This window comes from Equus quagga, chromosome 4 (genome assembly GCF_021613505.1).
Source record: "Equus quagga isolate Etosha38 chromosome 4, UCLA_HA_Equagga_1.0, whole genome shotgun sequence".
NCBI classification, from domain to species: domain Eukaryota; kingdom Metazoa; phylum Chordata; class Mammalia; order Perissodactyla; family Equidae; genus Equus; species Equus quagga.
The window spans coordinates 94,611,412-94,632,376 of record NC_060270.1 but is presented as its reverse complement, the minus strand read 5'-3'; positions in this window follow the sequence as shown (position 1 = coordinate 94,632,376).

Genomic DNA, 20,965 nt, shown 5'->3' with positions numbered 1-20,965 from the left:
ACATCCTGGCACGGGGACAGGGATGAGCTTGTCTTTGTGGGCCTCCCTTGAGTTGTTCATTTCACCTGTCTGCTCCTTGCCTCAGTGGCTGAAGGGTTCTAGTGACCTCTTTCTCTCGGCTTCTGGATCCAGCAAGGTCACTCTGCATCGTCCACCCAACACTGAAGCTCTCTAAATCAGCTGGTTACCCTCAGGATCGTCCACTTAGATAGTTAGTTTGTCATTCATGTGGCACAGAGGACTTTGCTGTGAGGTTTGCAAACCCCCAGGCTATATCCTTGGAAGCCATATAATGCTCCTTCTGCTCCAAGCTTCAACTGTTGCCCAAATTATTTGGAGTTTCTCTCTTTCAGCCAACCACCCCCACTCCACGCTTCAGAACTTGGCGCGGGACCTCGGGCCCTTCTTCAAAGACAATCTGTGGCAAATCTTAGTCATATTCACTCAGCTTCTTTCCCACCACTAGCAGGAAAAAAGTGTCCTTCCTGTTCTATTCGTGAAGAGATTATTCTTACCATTGTGGTGACTTCTTCACCACCCTGGTTTTTCCTGTAGGCTATTCTTTCTCTCAAATTTGGCTCTTGATCTTCAAATCGAATTTTTAGAATTAAAAACAATCCACAAAAACAACATTTCTTTTTCTCTGACTCTGTTTCATGCAACTCAAAAGTGCTTTGGCTTTCAGACTGTTGCCTCTGTGATGTATTTCTAAAGTCTTCTTAAAAGTTTAAGGCCAGGAATTTCACTAATTACTCTCTGTCTGTGTCACTCAATCTGGAGGAAAGCACATATGTTACCGAACCTGAAGTGAGTTTGCTCACCCGTTGCACAGCAAGCCAATCTCTGACACCGGGTGTGGTGGAAGAAAGTAGGGATTTTATTTTTGCACAACGCTGAGCAAGGAGAGAGGGCAGCTAACGCTGAAATCCCAAACTCTCTGAAAAGCTAAAAGGAAGGGTTTTTATTTGGGGTTTTAGGTAGGGGAGGGGGAGCATATGGCCTTGCTGGTTGGAGCTTTCCCCCCAGCCTGTCTTTGGCCTTGAGACACCTGCAGAGAGGAGGAAGCCTGTGACCTTGCTGGTCAGCAGCTTTCCCACCAGCCCGTATCTCTTTGTAGGGAGGAAATAATCCAGGTGCTTGTCCTTGATGGTGTCTGTCTCCATGAAGGATAGTGGATTCTGGAGCCAGAAAGCCAGAGAGTAAGCAGGGAATGAGTGTTTTGGTTTTAACCCCATATATGCTGGGTTTAACGTGGGGAAACTGATATCAGGGTCGGTATCACATGTAGAGTGTTCTTGGTGCTGCTTGAATGATTCGGAAAGGCTGGAGGTAAATGAGATTTTTTTCAAATACATGATTTAATATCAAAAAATTTTTCTGCTGCAGAATCACAAAAGATTAATTCATTTAGATAGGCTACTTCACTGAAAAGAATGTAATAATGTGAAATTGGACTGTCTTGGAAAATCCCAATCATATGGTTGCCATAAGTTGCATTGTACATATGTAAATATTGAGGGAATTCACTGGGAAAGACCACCAGGGGTCAGAGAAAGCTGTGTGGTTAGCCATCCAGTTATTGCCAGAATGTAGCTGTGCCAGTGGACAAACAGGCCTTTGTTCTATCGTTAAATTCCATAAAGCAATGTGTTAGCATGTCTTAAGCATCATCCCACTAATATTGAATCAATGGTTCTTAAATTTAGCACTCAGAAAGATCATCCAGAGAGCTTATTTAAAGTGTATCATGTCAAAAAATGCAGACTCCTGAACTGTACTTCTAAAGATTGATTGAATAAACCAGGAGTGGGACCCACTAAGCAGTTTTGACAGACACCCAGATGATACCAATGCAGACGGTCTTCAGATCACACCTTGAGAAACATTATCTCAGATCACGGAAGGGAATGCCCGTAAACTCAGGTGCCTTGTTCTGTACCCAAGACTCCCCTAACTCGGCCTCATCCATCACCACCCACACATGGACGGCAATGGTTCTATGGCCTGCCAGGTTCACTTAGAGAGCCTACCTGCTGGGGCAGGTGGGTGCCCACCCACAATCTCCCGTGCAGAATCAGCATCTCACTACCACCTGTGATTCAAGGATTTGCCCTGCATTTTGTCCATCTGGACACATTCACAGCAGGTAGTGCCAATTAAAGGATTTCCAATGAAATTGCCTATGAGCAGCAAGTTTTTATTCAGCAATCGGCCTGCTTTTGTGCCTTGACAATGAGTTATCATTTTTAGAGATCTGCTTTTTTTTCTAGGAAGAATAGGAAGACATTTTCTTTTAATTCCCTCTTTAAACATTAGTTATTATAGGGGCCGACCCCATGGCCTAGTGGTTAAGTTCTTCAGGCATCCTGGGTTCAGTTCCTGGATGCAGACCTACACCACTCATCAGTGGCCATGCTGTGGCAGCAACCCAGGCACAAAATAGAGGAAGATTGGCATGGATGTTAGCTTGTGGCAAATCTTCCTCAGCACAAAAAAAGAAAGAAAGAAAAAAAGTAAGCTATTATATGTAAAATATTCTGGTTGCTACCAAAGTACCCTGAAAATTACACTGGCTCCATTTGAATACAAGATAGGATAGGAAGATGATATTTGTCTTCATGAACAGAAGCAGGACAGTGAAGCCATTGGTAATCTATTACTGTTAACATTTGTTGTTCTTGTTATTGTTGCTGTACTACTGCTAGCATTTTTTTTAAGGGTCAAAATTCACTAGAACAATCTCATTTCTGAGCATATATAAAAATGTGAAATACAGATTCTTCTCCTCATTTACAACACCAAAAATTCCAAATATATTCAAAGGGCTTTTTATTCTATTCTAAAGGTGCTGTATTTACAAACATTCATCTGGGTGGAACAGACAGTGAGCACTCAAGTACATTGTGCTGACTCAAACTGGTTGTGATCATCGGAACCAGGAGATCTTGTAGGTAAAATATTGGACTAGAACACAATAGAGAATCTTACAGAGCTTTGTGAAAACACAATGGTGCTTATTTCAAAGTGCCATACTGGAAGAGGAATTATTTACTACCATGAATTACAAGTAATTGACATGAATGGGAAAATGTAGGGAGCCTATCTGATTCCTAGTAGTGTGAATTATTTAATAGCGAGGTATGTTCTGTTAAGAAAAAAAATCCATATCAAATGAAGCATTGGGAACGAGCCTGGACAATGCACTAGAAAATCTACGGTGAAATCCTTCCCAGATAAAGGGGAGATGAGTGGACTAAACAAACTTAATTGCCCTCAGTGCTCCATCACATTTACCCCATTTCAGTATTCTAGAACCTAATGTTCTTAAAGAAATCATTTCTTCCCACACATCTGTCAGCACAGGAAACTATTAAATCCAAAAACCTGCAGAAATTCATTGTAAAATTGCTATGGTACATAGTGAAGTTGTAGGTGATACAAAACATCTAAGTAATTTAGGCTCAATAGGCAGCCCATAATGAATCACTGGGCTTTGCCACTGTTAGATTCCACCTCGTTTGCCTCTGCCTTCTTCCCCCAGCTTTCCGTAGCTTGGACCACAATTTCTTTCGGCCTTGTCTCAGTCCTTTGTCTAATTCAAATACCCTGACCTCACTCCTTCCCTTGTGCCCAATCTGATGGCACTTAATATTAAGGCCATTATTAGGTTAGGGCTCTGGAGACTTAGTGACTACTGTTGCACCCAGGGGTTCCTTGTCCAGAATCTTGGATCTCTGCTCACTAGTCCTTATTGCCATAAGTGGACAACCGTGATCATATGTGCCTTATGCCCAAGTCCCAAGAAATGAAACTACTTTTGCTGGCACTTCTTGCTGTCATCACCCATGAACCCAAGGCCTTGTATTGATGGGCTAGTGTGCTAAGCCCTTCCCTCAGTGTCTCCCAGGGCCCTTCTTAGAAGACAAAACCACCTTACTACAAAAGTGAGGGTCTATAGGGTGCATTTACAAATAGCTAGGTCCAACTTTGTCCAAATGGATAAGATCTTAGTGGTCCTTGGTTTTAGATATATTTGCCCAAGCCTTTCCATCCAAGCCTTTTCGGATTTAGTCCCTGTTGTTTTACTATCCAACAAATCTGTCTTCTCTTCCTAATTTCATTTTACATCTTTGCTTGAGCTCACCTGGCCACTGAAGAAATAGTGGCTCTACCAAGTTCTTAAGGTCCCATCAAGACCTTAGGTGCACTTTGCCCAAGATTGTATACACCATCCGATCCTACCTTGTCTCTAGTCTTCTTACAAGACTCTGCTCTGTTCTAACTCTGTCTCATCCCTTTCTCTGATTCTCCCCTTAATTTGTTATCTCCACATCACATTTGGAGGCTCAGACTCCACCTGTCTTTCTCTGGTGCCCAATCTCTCCTGGCTGTGTAGAGTACAATTGCCAAAACAGCATATGTAAGCACAGAAATATCCAACGTGGAGTGTGAGATACAAGTGTCTCACATACAAACTGAAGAGTTAGATGGGAAGGCACCTCCCCCCAATTAAGTTAGGCCTAAAAGTTCCAATATGGATCTAAGCTTACCATAACTGGATTTGTCTCAAATGTAGGTGCTCAAGAAGAAAAAAATCAAATGGCCATTTACTAGGTAGAGTGGTGAAATAAAACAGAATGCTAACATGCAGGACTGATGAGGATGAGGGAAAATGAATGCTTTCATGTATAATTAATGGAAATGGAAAGCAGTATGCATTTTAGGGAAATTAATTTGACAGTTTCTATTGAAACTTAAAAGGTGCACACTTTTGACCCAACAATCTCACTTTAACAAATATTTATTGAGTGCCTCATCTCTGTTAGGAACCAGGAAAACCACACTGAGCAAAACAGACAGATCCTGACCCTCATGGAGCGAGTCATCGTGAAGGAGACAGACAAATTAATCAAATCACCAAGGAGATTAATCTTACTAAACTACAACTGTGATGTATGTTATGAAGGAAAGGTGCAGGATGCACATACATGTGGAGACCTGATCACATCTGCAGGGTCAGGAAAGACCTCCCCGAAGAAGTGAGGTCAAAGAATGAATAGCAGCACACTGGGTAAAAGAGGGGAGAGAAGGAGTTAATGGGTCAAAAAGAGAGGAAATATTCTAGACACAGAGAACAGCATGTACAAGCATTTCCCCAATCTGTTCATTTTTCACCACATCCACCTCTCCTGTCCTGGTCCAACAAGCTAAGCTCATGCCCACGTTAGGGTCTTTGCATTCTCTGTTCCCTTTGCCTGGAATGCTCTTCCCCATGACCTCTGCATGGCTGGCTACCTTTTCATTCAAATCTTAGGTCCAGGAGAGGCCTCTTCAGGGAAGCCTTCCCTGCCCACTCAGTAAGGAGGAGCCAGTACATCATTCTCTCCTATAGCAACTTCAATTTATTCTCAGCACAGCTATTAACAATTATTACTATCTGATATTTGTTGTGTTTATTTTTGTGTTAGCTTTTCATGTGCCTTCTTCCACTCTACTCCTCTAGAGAGAAACCTTGCCTGTCTTTTCACTGATATAACCCCAGAGTCTCAAAATAAACAAATAAAGATGTTCTGCGGATGGGGGGAGCATGAGAGAACATTGAGAAACTGAAAGAAAGCCGGTGTGGCTGAAAGGCAGAAAGTGAGGACGGAGGTCAACTTGACTATAGACGGAAACTTGATTAGAATAGGGCAAGAATAGGTGGCGGAACTCAATTAGGAAGATATTACAATGATGAGAGATGGCAGTAGCATGAATTAGGTGGATAGCAGTCAAGGTAAGGAGAAGTGGACTGATTGAAGAAATATTTAGGAAGTAAAACCATGCTTGGTGATGAATTGTATAAAGGTAGTTATTTTTAATATGCAACTATTTGAATGGCAGTACCATTTACTAAAATAGAAAATACTGGGGAGGACTATGTTTTATGGAATTATGAGTTTGGTTTTAGATAAAATGAGTTTGTGGCAGCAGGATTTATGGGTCTAGGGTCATGAAGAAGGATATAGGGTAGAGAAATAAATCAAAAGCAATCCAAAAAGTTGGACTTTGAGGGTATTATCAAAAGCTAAATAAGCCAGATAAAGACAAACTCTGACTCCACTCACATGTGGAAGATAAACACGTGGACAAGGAGAACAGATTAATGGTTACCAGGGGAAAAGGGAGTAGGGAGTAGGCACAAAGGGTGAAGTGGTGCACCTATAATATGACTGACAGATAATAATGTACAACTGAAATTTCACAAGGTTGTAAACTATCACAACCTCAATTTTTAAGAAAAGTAATCCAAAAAGTAACGTGTGTTGCAATCTACATGGTTCTGCAAGCCAGAGAGGTCTAGGGTGAAGATATAAATATAGGTGCCATTCCTGTACACATGGTAATTAAAGCCTTGGTCATTGATGAGGTTGCTTAGAAACAGAATTAACATGCAGAGAGAAGAGTGCCTAGACTGAGCTTGAGGAGGCCGCGCTGAGGAAGAGGTGGTAGGGAAGTAGACTGAGAAGGAGCAGCCAAAGCGGTAGGAGGACAAGCAGAGAGCCTTCCAAGGAACAGAGAGAATGGTCAAGAATGTGCTAAGGAAAAGAAATGTCCCATTTTCTCTAACATCATGCTGGTTATGGTGACATTAGCAAGAACTGGTCTACGGAGAAATCATTCTTACATAAATGCTACACAAGCACATCAAGCTGCACGATGTTCTCTGAAATAGAATTTTTAGTAGCATAAATGAAAAATATCCACCTGAAAACAATTTAAATGTGAATGGGGAATACCTCCATGGATTATGATGCACCCATACACTGGAATGCAGTGCAACCATTGAAAATGAAGAAATCTATGTGTGATGATATGGAAAGACGTCTAGATAAACAAATAAGGGAAAAAACACATTACAAATCAGTATGGCTAGCCTGGTCCATTTTTGTAAAACGTGTAGATAGATTGATATAGCTGTAAAAAAGGGGAAAATTAAGAAGAATTTGAGGCGCCAGATTGTCAATAGTGGACTCTTCTTGAGAATGCTGGAAAATGGTGGGAGCAGGAGGATAGGGCTGGGGTGAAACAAATGATGGACTTACCGATACTTTAACTTTTTGTGTATTTCAAATTAAAAAAAAGAAAGGTGATATGCCAAACCTCCCTTCCACTTTGTGATGTAAAAAGATATCGTATAAAATCCTAACCCAATATAAAACCTGAATCTATAAAATAACTGCTTCCAGAAGCATGTCAGGCAAATGGGTACTGTCACAACTGGCCAAGAAATTTCATTCGGCACATCCACTAACTGGAACCTCTTTTGAGGTACAAAACAATTATTTTATTATTTTAAGTCAAATGCTTGACATACCCAAAGTGGTAGTTTTCCTTAATAAATACTTCTTTACCTAATTTGGACTCTCATATTTTATACGGACTTATCAGAGATCTATGCTCAGTAAGCACTTACTTGGATTAAACATTTTTTTTTAAAGATTTTATTTTTTCTTTTTTCTCCCCAAAGCCCCCCAGTACATAGTTGTATATTCTTCGTTGTGGGTCCTTCTAGCTGTGGCCTGTGGCACGCTGCCTCAGCGTGGTTTGATGAGCAGTGCCATGTCCGCTCCCAGAATTCGAACCAACGAAACACTGGGCTGCCTGCAATGGAGCGCGCGAACTTAACCACTCGGCCATGGGGCCAGCCCCTGGATTAAACATTTTTATTTGGCTTATTTTAAAAATCAACGAATAGATTATATTTTAAAGCAAGCAATGATGAAGAGTAGTTTTGGGTTCATGTACTTATTAATTTTTCTTTGCTTTGGAATATATATGGTGTGTGTATATCTGTGTGTTTTGCGGGGATGGATACGCATACAAATGTACATTATACATCTACCTACACTGGATATATATGAAAATAGTGTTCATTCTTTCCTGTTGGGGACTGCAGTATGCAAGTAACATATGCAAACTGAGACTATTTATAAAAAATCTTGATATATATGTATCTTTATATATATGTGTATATATATATATACACATAGTTGTATATGGAACTGTAAATTGATTAGTTTATACAATGTTCCGAAACAGAATTCTCAATATTTACTTATTCATGTAAAAAGGGAATCATCTCATCCATTTTAATATTTTTAGTCACTAAAATTTGTACCCTTTTCCAAATGTTATCAAATACAAGTTATAAAATTTAAGTAGATATGATATATAAGATATTTTAAGAAGTTTCTTTTAACATTTAAGCACCTGAAGTTTAATTTTAATAAAAAGAATGTCACTATTAGTATATTATTGTTTACTGTTTTAATTAATATAATTAAAAAATCTGGATGAATGAATTACAGAATGCTCTTAAAATGCTAGAAAGGCATTTTAAAGATATTTTTAAAAGTTTTCATAATAAGTTGCATTTAGCGTTATAAATGGATCAAGTTTATAAATGTATAAAACAGCCTTATCAAAATCTGCTATATTTGCATACTTTGTAATTTAAGAGTAACTTATTAATTTGAGTCACTCTCCATAGTTAAATTAAAACATCTACAATCTGAAACAAACAGGAAGCAAGAAAGGACTTTAAGCGCAGGGAAGTTAAATTTTTTTTTTTCTCATTTCTGTATAATTCACTAAGATTCCATCCTTCTTTAGCATACAACGTTTATACTTTGGATAGAAATATAATTTATAATCATAATGTATGAAGTATCATAGAAGTACACACAAATAGCAATGGACTTTAAAAAACACAAAAGCAAATATTGATTTCTGATAACATATAACACCTAAGAATCATCTTGAATATGAATATAATTATTTTGTTAGGTGCCCTTACACTGTAGCTCTTGCAAGTCAAACTACTATTTCAAGTACAAAGTCTCAAACATACACTATTGTGAAATTCTGAAATTTTTAGGAACTTAACGCTGAATGAAGTCTAATTTTAAATATAAGAACATAAGTATTGCATATGTCTGGAAGTTGCTGAGCCAAAGTACTAAAAAAACTTTTGGTCCATCGTCCTACCTCTAGAGAGTGTCAATCTAAACATCCCAAAGGCCTTAGCTGGTATTTTATTTTTAAGTATCTCAGTTATGATGATTTCACAACCTCCCTTATAACCCATTTCAGTATTTAAAATTCCTTTTTCTCAGGAATTTCTTCTCTAGGGTAAACCAGCAGGAAACAGCAAAAGAGGACTAAAAGGACTTTAAAATAGTCATTCCTCTGTTTTTGAAAAAAACAAAGCAGATATTCTCTTAGGGAATGTCACTGTCCTAAGCCAATTAAGAGAGAGTCAGCTTGAGCAGGATGATCGAAGTCTCACAGGACTGTAGCTCAGGGACGGTGCTTTCCTCTGGGAACGCAAACTTACGCTCCCGATTGCTTGCAAGCCAGGCAGTCATCCCAAAGAGCTTCACTGGACAGAATCCCAAGGAAAGGTGCCTCCAAGTCTGCAGAGCCTCTCCCTTGGCTAGGCTCAAGCATCTGCCCTCTAGAGACTTTTCTTGCCTCTTTTGCTCTCTCCAATCTTTATTAGGAACCCAGAGATCTTATTGCCATAAGAAACAAGGGAAAACACCCCACAAGTGTAAAGCGTTATAGAGTTTTAACGTCTTTCTTGTTTACTACTTTCCCCAGGTGTGCCCCCGACCTTTCCCCTTTCTCCTCTGCACGCCTCCTTCCACTACCACCTGATGGACATTTACAAACCCCTGGAACTGGGAATTGTTTCTAAAGGGCCCTGTTCTATACCAATCAGGTAAACAAACCCCAGCAAACCCAATTATCACTTATTATCATATTAATATACCCCTACTCTTTCATATTTGCATTTTAAAAGGAACTTTCTTGAGATAATATCTTATCATAAAAGCAGTAAGCCAGAGGGGAAGATGATTTTTCTTCAGAAAGGTGGGTCTCATTAATATTTTACTTATGGCAATGAGAAACTAAGGAAAGAAAGCATTATCTTTGTAAAAACCATTAACCTGTCCATGGAAAATGCTAGTATGTTGTGTATGCTGACAGCTGCTTGGTGAACTTAGTGTGCATTTTATTCCTTTTTAAACTTCTGATTTAATGTTTAATTCCTGTTACATTTATTTGTATGTTAAAGAAAGCAAAGTTAGTTCTATCATCCTCAGTGCTAATAAAATTGCTGCTGAAAATCTGACAAAGAAAACAGATGGTCCTCCAAAGACCCATCAGATCTCTCTGTCGGCGGCCAGGCCTGGTTTCCTGGATCCTACGTGTTTTATTGTTTGATGTAATTGACAACGTATATTATGGACACTAGAAATGCCAGATTGATTCTTTCTGGAAGGGCATTCTCTCACACATGTTACTTGTTTATTATAATTCAGGGTGGCAGATGACAGACTTCTGAGCTGCAGATCAGTAGAATATCTAAGTTCTAGGCACAGATTTACTGTTAAGAAATCCAGAGCAGGGCCAGCCTGGTGGTGCAGTGGTTAAGTTCACATGTTCCTCTTCAGCAGCCTAGGGTTCGCCGGTCCGGATCCTGGGTGTGGACCTACTCACTGCTTATCAAGCCAAGCTGTGGCAGGCGTCCCACATATAAAATAGAGGAAGATGGGCACAAATGTTAGCTCAGGGCCAATCTTCCTCAAACAAAGGAAAAAAAAAGAAATCCAGGGCAAACCACTCAATATTTCTTTCTTTTCTTTCTTTCTTTTTTTTTTTAAGATTGGTACCTGAGCTAACATCTGTTGCCAACCTTTTCTCTTCTTCTCCTTCTTCTCCCCAAAGCCTCCCAGTACATAGTTGTATATTTTGGTTTAGGTCCTTCTGGTTGTGCTATGTGGGATGCCACCTCAGCATGGCTTGATGAGTGGCGCCATGTCTGCACCTGGGATCCAAACAGGTGAAACCCCAGCCGCCAAAGTGGAGCGGGTGAACTTAACCACTGGGCCACGGGGCCAGCCCTACTCAATATTTCTTCATGCAGGTTCCAATTCAGTAGGTCTAGGGTGGGGCCTGTTATTCTGCATTTCTAACAAACTCATTTGATGATGCTGCTGGTTCTCACACTTGGAGCAACAAGGCCTTAAGAAATCTAAGTTATGTGTGTAGATGACAGTTATTATACATGCAACTGTGTGAGTAAAATAACAGGTGAGAAAATGTTTGGAAAGTAAAGAACTATGTACGTGGGAAGTTTTATTAAGATATTTTCACCTTGCTTTCAAAACAAACCTAATGTGAAAGTCTAAGTTGAAAAATAGATCAATGGGGCCGGCCCCATGGCTGAGTGGTTAAGTTCGCACACTCTGCTTTGGTGGCTCAGGGTTTCGTGGGTTCAGATCCTGGGCGCAGACATGGCACTGCTCATCAGGCCATGCTGAGGCGGCGTCCCACATAGCACAACCAGTGGCACTCACAACTAGAATCTACAACTAGGTACTAGGGGGGCTTTGGGGAGAAGAATTAAAAAAAAAGAAGAAGATTGGCAACAGTTGTTAGCTCAGGTGCCAATCTTTAAAAAAAAATAGATCAATAATTAAGAAATTATTTACTTTTCTCAATGATTCTTTGCTTTATAAGAGATGTCAGGATATTTCTTCAATGACTGAGAGCCCCCTAATGTATTTAAGGTGATTCAACATTAAAAAATTGCGTTTAATGCATGGCTTCTCATGAGCATGAATATCACATAAAGCTGTATGCCAAGAATTTGCCATCAACTTAGTTGCTACCACAGTTGGAGTCCATTTAATATCTAGATGATCATTCAATTTCTCTTTCTCTGATCTAAAGGCTTAGTGGAACTCAATTCAAAGAACTAATTTGACTGTTTTTTCCCCAACTGAGTGGATGAATGGCAGCTGTAGCACTTTGTGTATATAAAGAGAGCATACATTTATTATTGGACTGAAAGAATTAACACTGGCTAGAGCAATGAATATACCACACTAGAAATAACGAAGATTTTAGTGACTCACAAAGGCAATATATTTTTGTCAGTTTGCAAATTTCTTTTTTTGCTGAGGGAGATTCACCCTGAGCTAACATCTATTGCCAATCTTCCTCTATTTTGTATGTGGGATGCTTCCACATGGCTGCCGATGAGTGGTGTAGCTCTGTGCCTGGGAACCGAACCCAGGCTACTGAAGCAGAGCACGTGGAACTTCACCATTAGCCCGTGGGGCTGGCCCCACAAACTTTTTTATGTTATTTTTAAGCCCCAGCCAGCTTATGATGAGAAATTAAAAATAAATAATTCTAAACTGGTGAACCATATAAAGCCCAAATCTTTAAGTTGATGAAGAATATAAGAAAGAGAGCACTGAATGTGTCTGTGTTAATGTGAGGACTATTTTTTTCCAACCACTGTAGTTCTTACAAATGTACGTTGAGCCAGTGAATCTAAGAAAGAAAACAGTACACAAATCATCAAGGACTGCTGAGCAGAGAAACTTGAGGAAAACCACAGATGTCTTGGATATGGAGGACCAGGAGTTGGCATGAAGGATTTATTAAATTGTATCTAAAAATTATACCATCAGTTCGAGTAATTTTGCAATTTGGCCTCTTGACAACAAAACAAAAATAGAAGAACCCAGTTCTTATTAAATTATTATATAGCAAAGAAAAGAAATGGTTCCCCCAAGTTGTAATTTAAGACAGAAAAACATATACATCTTAGCTGCCCTAACTGATCTGAATAGCAATAGCCTGGCACTTTCATCCTCCTCCCCTTCCCACCAAGTAATTGATCAGTTGGAATCATTTTGTAAACCGTGGTCTTTTCTCAATATTAATGGCTCCTTGTTTATATGACTGTAGGTGGCATTGATTATTAAGACATTTGTTGGATCCTAGTTTTATATTTATACATTTATAGGGACAGAGCAAGGATTAGGAGATACTCTTTATATTTTTTCAGTTTATTGAGTAGCAAAACCAGGAAGAAATAAATGAGAGAAGTCAGAGATTAGATGACAATATAGTGGCTTTGAAGGAATTCAGTCCAGGAAGACAGTTAACTACTTCCAAAAGTATTTATGAAAGTCCTGGTCATAAACTGTATATTTGAGCCATATTGAACTAGCTTTTAAAAGCTGTTTGATATACACGCATAACAGCACTATTCACAAGAGCCAAAACGTAGAAACAGCCACATGTCCATTAATAGCTGAATGGATGAACAAATTGCGGTATATACACATGATGGAATATTATTCAGTTAAAAAAAGGAATGAAATACTGATACATGCTCCAATGAGGATAAACTTCAAAATCATTATTCTATGTGAAAGAAGTGAGACAAAAAAGGTCACATGTTGCATGATTCCATTTATATGAAATATCCAGAATAGGTAAATACATGGACACAGAAAGCAGAGCAGTGTTTAACAGGGGTAGAGAGAGGGGACAATGGGGACTGATGACTTAGCAGGTATGAGGTTTCCTTCTGGTCTAGTGAAAATGTTTTGGAACTAAGATAGGGGTAGTGGTTGTGCAACTATGTGAGTATGCTAAATGTACTAAATTGTTCACGTTAAAATGATTAATTTTATGTTATGTGAATTTCACCTCAATAAGAACAGTTTGAGAGTGAACAAATGTAAGTGTAATTAATCAACACCCAATGCCTGGTCAGCATATTGCCTGGACGATAGTAGTTGTTGCATAAACATTTGTTGAACAATGGATGAATAATAAGAGTTCTCTCACTACATGGTCTCTTTTCAGAAAGACATCTTTCAGATTTTTAGATTTTTCTCCACTTCTAGAAACCGTGGAACCAGAAAGTAGTATTAAAATCATAGAATTTAGGAGGGGAAGAAATGTTAGGTGACAGCCTAACCTTGTTATTTGACAAGGCCCACAGATGTGACGGGCCTTAATTAGACAACACAGCCAGTTAGTTTCATTAGTAGATTAGAATACGAGGCTCCAGATTTCCAGCTCTCTTCCCCTGCTTCAGGCATGACCCAAGAGCCCAGAGAAGGGTGGGGTCTGTTGGAGAAAGAAAGAGTTGGCCAGACAAGGGCTGTAATGAAGTTAGTTTATTCTTGCAGATCAGGACTCAGGCCATGTTTGGGTGTGGAGAGAACACAGCTGTACTAAGAGGAGGAAAAACAAAGTGGGTGGTAAATAAATTATCAAAAGTATAAAATGCAAATATCCCAATGGCAGATGCAATTGTATTCCCAGGAGGCAGAGATCTAGCATTGTAACTTCTCTTTGTAAGGGGGGTTAATTTTCTTTCAGGAAAAAAATGGACGTAGGTCCCATTTAAACCCAAGAAAAATAACTACATGTACACCTCATATAAATTTATTAAAATTATTTGAAATTTGACAAAACTGTAGGATAAATGTCTATTTTGGAGGAAGTTTGGCTAACAGTTGTAGTTATACTCCTGTATTTTGTAATAACGCAATTTGCTTGAAGGTGAGTTCTTTTTTGATTCCTTATCCTTAAAGATACTACTTTAGAATTTCCATTTTTAAAAATCTATCATAAGGAGACTTTTCTTCTAAGAGTGTAGTGGCAAGAGATTGAAGTTATCATTAAAAGGAATACTAGAATATTTCTTTTTTATTAATGCTAAAGTAAAACGTGAACCAAGCTTTAAATTGTCTGTGTTAAGCTGTGTGTGTTTGTGTGTGCATGTGTGTGTATCTTAAAGTTCAGTGCTGACGGAAATGTGCCAAGGACTGTAATACTAAGAACTGGCTCACAGCCAATGCCTTTGGTTTTAGATGAGGCGAGCAAGAGCCAGAGAAGGCTCTCAGTACTGGTGGGAGGTTATTTGAAGTTGAGGGGGTCAGCCTATTTGATGCCCAGGAGTGGAAAGAAACAATGGTTCTCTGATAATTAGGAGAGTAATCCCAGCAGGGGAGCCAACATCTTTGTTTCTCTCAGACAGAAGTGTCTCCCGGCTGTAGCTTCATCTTGCTAGGACTCTAACTTTGAGGAATCATGATATCTTTGTTAGGACGCTTCAAGCCGACCCTGCGTGCTTACTTAGCAAACTCCGTCTTCCGTAAACAGACATTGTAGAAGGTGAAATTCTACGATTTGATCCTTGTTCAGGGCATCTTGTAAACCATAGCAGCAACAACACTGCAAAATCACTAAGAGGAATGTACATTTCTTGTCAGTATACTTATGTATGTTTAATGCTCTCTTCTGTCCTTCATTCCTTTCTCTTTTGATATCTTTATTTCTCTTTTTATATAATGCCAATTGATTCTGTTTTCTATTTCCCCAAGCCCTCCTTGCCTCTCTATTCTCATTATTAGAATACTTTTCCAGGCCTGATCCTTAATTCTACACACAGTATTTCTTATCCTGGCATTTTCTAAACTTAAACATCAAAATCAAAGTTAAATTCCCAGGTTGAGGACTTTTTTTCATGGTGCATACAGTCATAGGGCACACATCTGACCTTTTCCTTGGCCTAATGCCTGTGTTGGCTTTTTTCTTTATTTGTATCATTTCCACTTGTTTCTGTGACTTTCTATACTGGTCTGACCCTCCAACATCCTCTCTTTTTTACTGAGAAAAATTCAGTCTTTACTATTAAAGATTCTTTTGACAGTGACTGTAAAACTCACATTTTAGTGATTTACGTATATTCCTAATTTAGTGGTATTATTTGAATTGATCTATTTTTAACATTTAGTTTGCCTCCTATTTCTGCAAACTCAGCTGTTAGACAGAGCCAGAGCCCTTCATTCCTTGGGTAGCAGTCACGTAAGTCTTCGGGCATAACAAACAGAACACCCACATTGATGTCTGCTAGCAGCTACTCATGTCTAGACCTTGCTCCTTTCAGAATTTCCTTGGTACTTCAGCTAGGCCTGAAGTCTCTAGTGGGATAAGCTGAGTTCTCTATTGCAGATGCTTTTCTGACTCACAGTAAACAACAAAATGTTGGGTGGAAAGATGCCATGACAGCAGAAACAAGTGTTAGTGGGGAATACTGGAAAAGCAGCCTCTGATATGCACTCAGGTCAGTAAACTATGGGCAATAAGATTGCAAACACCACAGTCTCACTGTACTCAGAGAGGCTGCTGGCTTCTGCACACATGTTGCATTTAGCCTAAATTTTTTGGTGAGCCCTTAATATGCTCAGGGAAACACTTGGGTTTTTTTCAGCCAAAAACTTTAGATATGATCATTCCAATGAAGGATAATAAAAATACTTTGGATTTGCAGAAACTCTTTTCTACCAAGAGGTCAAATTACTCTAATACACATTATAGACAAGGACAGGTTACTACGAGGAAAACTGAAAAGCCTAGAGAAGTAAATCCAGTTGACAGAGCAAGTCAGTGGCCAAGATGGAACTGAAATTTAGGTCTTTACTTATTTCAGAGAGTTGACAATTATTTAATGAATGTAGGAAATGTAGACAACCAATAAAATGTCCCCTTTCTCCCAGATCATCATGACCAGTGATGGGGGCTATAAACTATGCATATAAAATTAATTGGCTAGACAGAGATTCAGAACAAATGCATACAACCAAGCTACTGTTTAACCTCTTCAATATAGGAAAAAAAGAATATGACATATTTCATGAATATTTTGCTATTAAGATTTTGATTTTAAAAATTTCATCAATGTATAATTACATTAAAAAGATATAAAAGTTTAATAAATCACAAGAGCCTATTCATGTTTAAAAAATAAATATATCATAGTGGTTGTCATATCATTTTATGCAGAGAATTACACAGCTTGTTGAAGCCAAGAGAATCTTGTATGTTTTTAATATTTATTTAACTTTTAAGTTGAATATTCTCCCAATTATAGTGCCAGAAAAAGTATACTGGAAATGACAACCTTATATGAAATTACTCTAAGAGGCTAATAGTGGAAAAGAACTGAAACTTAAGATAATAATAACATTTACAGAGAAGAGAATGAGACATTTACGTCATTATGTAAATGTATAACTTAAGATAATCTTTCCTTGATTAACATAAATTGCAGACTGTTTAAGCAAATTACTAATTCAGTGTAAATGAGCTGGCTGTATAACTGGTTACTTGACATTCAGTTATTTTGCACATATTTAATTCGATTTTATTTTTGGTTAAGAGTAAAATGCATGAAACTTAACATTTTAAACAAATCCTTTGGGAAACAATTTGCTTCTTAGAAATTATAGCGAAAAGGTAAAATAGCCATAAATGAAAGATAGAATCCTAAATAAGTGCCAGTTATTCAAATTTTGATTACCTAAAATGGGGCTATGTCTTCTGAAGTAGATATTTCATTAAAATTTCTCTTGCTTGGTCAAATTTCCAATTATTGTATGAACTCTATCTCCCTATCCTTGGCCCGTGATTATATGGGAAATTATTTATTGTTTTATTAGACTTTTAGTGGTTACTATAATTATTACAACATTTATGATTTATCAAAATCTGATATGTATTAGTAGTTTTACCCTCTTTTCAGAAAATACTAGAATCTTAGAATACTCTAACAATATTTTATCTCTCCTAATATACTATTGTTGTGTATTTTTCTCCATATTTTAAAGACCAAAAGTTATTATTACTGTTTATGCAGTAAACCCTCATTTAGATTTACCCAAGTGTTTAAATCTCAATGCTTTCACTCCTATCTACATCTCTAATTGGAATCATTTTTTTTCTACCTAAAGAATAACCTATAATATTCCCTTTAGTGTAGATGTGCATGGGACTAATTCTCTCAGTTTTTGTTTGTCTAAAAATGTCTTTATTTCCCCTTCGTTATTGAAGAATACTTTCACTGTGTATGAATTTCTAGTTTGGTTGTTTTTCTCTTTCAGTGCTTTGAAGTTATCATACCACTGTCTTCCGGCTTCCGTTGTTTTTGTTGAGAAGTTAGCTGTTGACTCTTATTCTTATTATTATTCCTTTGGAAGCAATCTGTTATCTTCTGGCTGGTTTCTCCACATGCTTGGCTGATTTTTAATTTTTTTCTCTTTATCTTTCCCTTTTCATTAATTTTTCTGTAATAGACCTAAGTGTGGATTTCTTTTGGTTTATCCTATTTAGAGTTTGTAGGGATTCTTGAATTTTTAACTTATCTTTTATCAGTTTTTGGACAATTCTCAGCTGTTATCTCTTCAGATGTGTCTCTTCTTAGTCTCTCTCCTCTTCTTCTGGAATTCAACTATATCTATTTTTTTTTCACATTTTAACCTCTGTGACTGTTACTCTTTCACCTATAATTTCCATCCTTTTATTTTTTGTGCTTCATTTTCAATAGCTTCTTTTGTTCTAATGTATCTAATCTGAGTTTTAATTCCAGCTATCCATTTTTCATTTCTAGGATTCTATTTGATGTCATTTTCAAATCTTTTGTGTTCTCTATCTCCAAAAGCTTTCAATCTTATCTTTTACTTTCTTTCTTTTTTTTTAAAGATTGGCACCTGGGCTAACAACTGTTGCCAATCTTTTTTTTTTTTTCTGCTTTATCTCCCCAAACCCCCCGTACACAGTTGTATATCTTAGTTGCAGGTCCTTCCAGTTGTGGGATGTGGGATGCCGCCTCAATGTGGCCTGACGAACAGTGCCATGTCTGCACCCAGGATTCGAACCCTGGGCTGCCACAGTGGAGCACGCAAACTTAACCACTCGGCCATGGAGCTGGCCCATCTTTTACTTTCTTGAACGTGGTAAACATATTTATTTTAAAGTCTATTTCTGATAACTCTAATGGGCTCTGAGGGCCTGTTTCTGTTGTCTATTGTTTCTGCTGGTTCTCAATTATGCTGTCATATCTCCTTGGGTACCTGGTTATTTTTCTATTGTGTGTTAGACATTGTACTTGAAAATGCTCATAGAAACAGTTTGATGCCTATGATAATATTATCATACTGCATAGTGATTTTATTTTACTTCTGCCAAACTCTGGGACACTAGCAATCCTGAGCAAACTTAATCAAATTGTAGAGACTGAGATGACATGAAACCTAGTCCTTGTAAGGACTGATCTATTTCCTATTCACTAGTTTTCCCAGGGTTCAGCCATTTGAGATTCCAACTCACAAATAAAGAGTTGTTTACCATGGCTACTCCTCCCTTGCAGATCCTTGCAGTTCTTGGACTCCAACTTTTATCATTGTAGCTCCATGAGGCTATTAAAAGTACTGATCAGACTCTAGGATTCACTTCTTTAATTGCCAATGTTTCCAGAAGAAGAGTCACTGTAAATTACAAGCTTACTTTTTGGACTTTCAACTTCTCTCAGATATTGCCCTGAAAGGCTTTACTCAATCTTTGATTCAAGAGGTTGAAGTACTATAATTGGTGATTGTAATGTGTCCATCTCTACAGCTGGTAATGGTGGTGGTAAAATGTTTGACAGCTACACAAGAACTTGGTAGAAAATGAAGGAACGGTTCCTTAAAGGAAATAAGGAAGAGAACGTTAGATGTCTACAACAAGCAATATGGTAGAGAAACAGACTTTTTTACTTGTAATACTTTATTATATGATGAAAGTGGGGAAGGCAAGAATTATTCAATGAATTATTTGGGATAATTGCTTAACAATTTGAAAAGAAGTTTCATTACTTCTGACCAAACACCGAAATCAATTCTGGGCATCAGAGTTTGTGGTGGAAATAAACCATAATAATCTGAAAGGAAATTTGTCTGGATATTTTTCTGAACTCTCAATGGGAAATTCAAAGAAAATACCACAAAATATTAAATGTGTTCTTTTCTTCTTTTAAATATATATATAATATACAGAATTGCTTTTAAATATTATGTATATTTTTATATAATAATTACTATAAGTATTAAATATATATTTTATATATAATTATATATTTTTATATATGAAATTGTATGTCTCTCTATATATGGTTATCATGTATAGAAATGTAATATAGTTGCCAATATCCCTTATGAATATCGAGAAAAAATTCTCTTCAATAAAATACCAAAAAGTTGAATCCAGGATCATATAAAAAGGATTAGAAACCATGACCAAGTGGGATTTATCCCAGGAATACAAAATTGGTTCAAGATATAAAAATTAATCAATCTAATATACCATATGAATAGAAGAAAGTTAAAAAAATATGATCATTTCAATAAACACAGAAAAAGCATTTGGCAAAATCTAACAAGGTTTTATGATAAAATACCCCAACACGCTTGGTATAGAAGGGGATTTTCTTAACTTCATAAAGCACATCCATAAAAAACCCACAGTGAATGGCATATTTAATGGTGAAGCACTAGATGCTTTCCCTGTATGATCAGGAACAAGGTAAGGACACCTACTCTTGCCACTTTCATTCAACATCACACTGGAGGTTCTAGTCAGGAAGATTGGAAAAGAAGTAAAGCCACCTCTATTTGCAGATGACAAGAAATTGTAAGAAAGTCCTAAGGAATCCACTAAAAAACTTAGACCTGATATATGAATTCAGCAAGGTTGTGGAACACAAGATCAATATACAAAAATTAATTGTACTTCTATACAATTGCAATAAACAATCTGAAAATGAGAATAACAAAACAGTTCCATTTACAATAGAATTAAAAAATAAAATACGTAGGAATGAATTTAACAAAAGAAGTGAAAAACATTTTCTGAAAACTACAAACCTTTGTTGAAAGAAATTAAAGATTTAGATAAACAGAAAGACAACTCATGTTCATGAATCAGGGAACTTAATATTGTTCAGATGGCAATAATCTCCAAATTGATCCACAGATTTAATGCAATTATTATCAGAATAAAAAATGACTTCTTTGTAGAAATTGACAAGATGATTGTAAAATTCATATGGAAACTCAGGGGACCCAGAATAGCTAAAACAATCTTGAAAAAGAACAAAGTTGGAGAACTCACTTCCCAGTTTCAAAACTCACTACAAGCAACAGTGATCAACACAATGTGGTGCTGACATAAGGATGAACATAAAGACCAATGGAATAGAATTGAGAGTCCCGAAATAAAC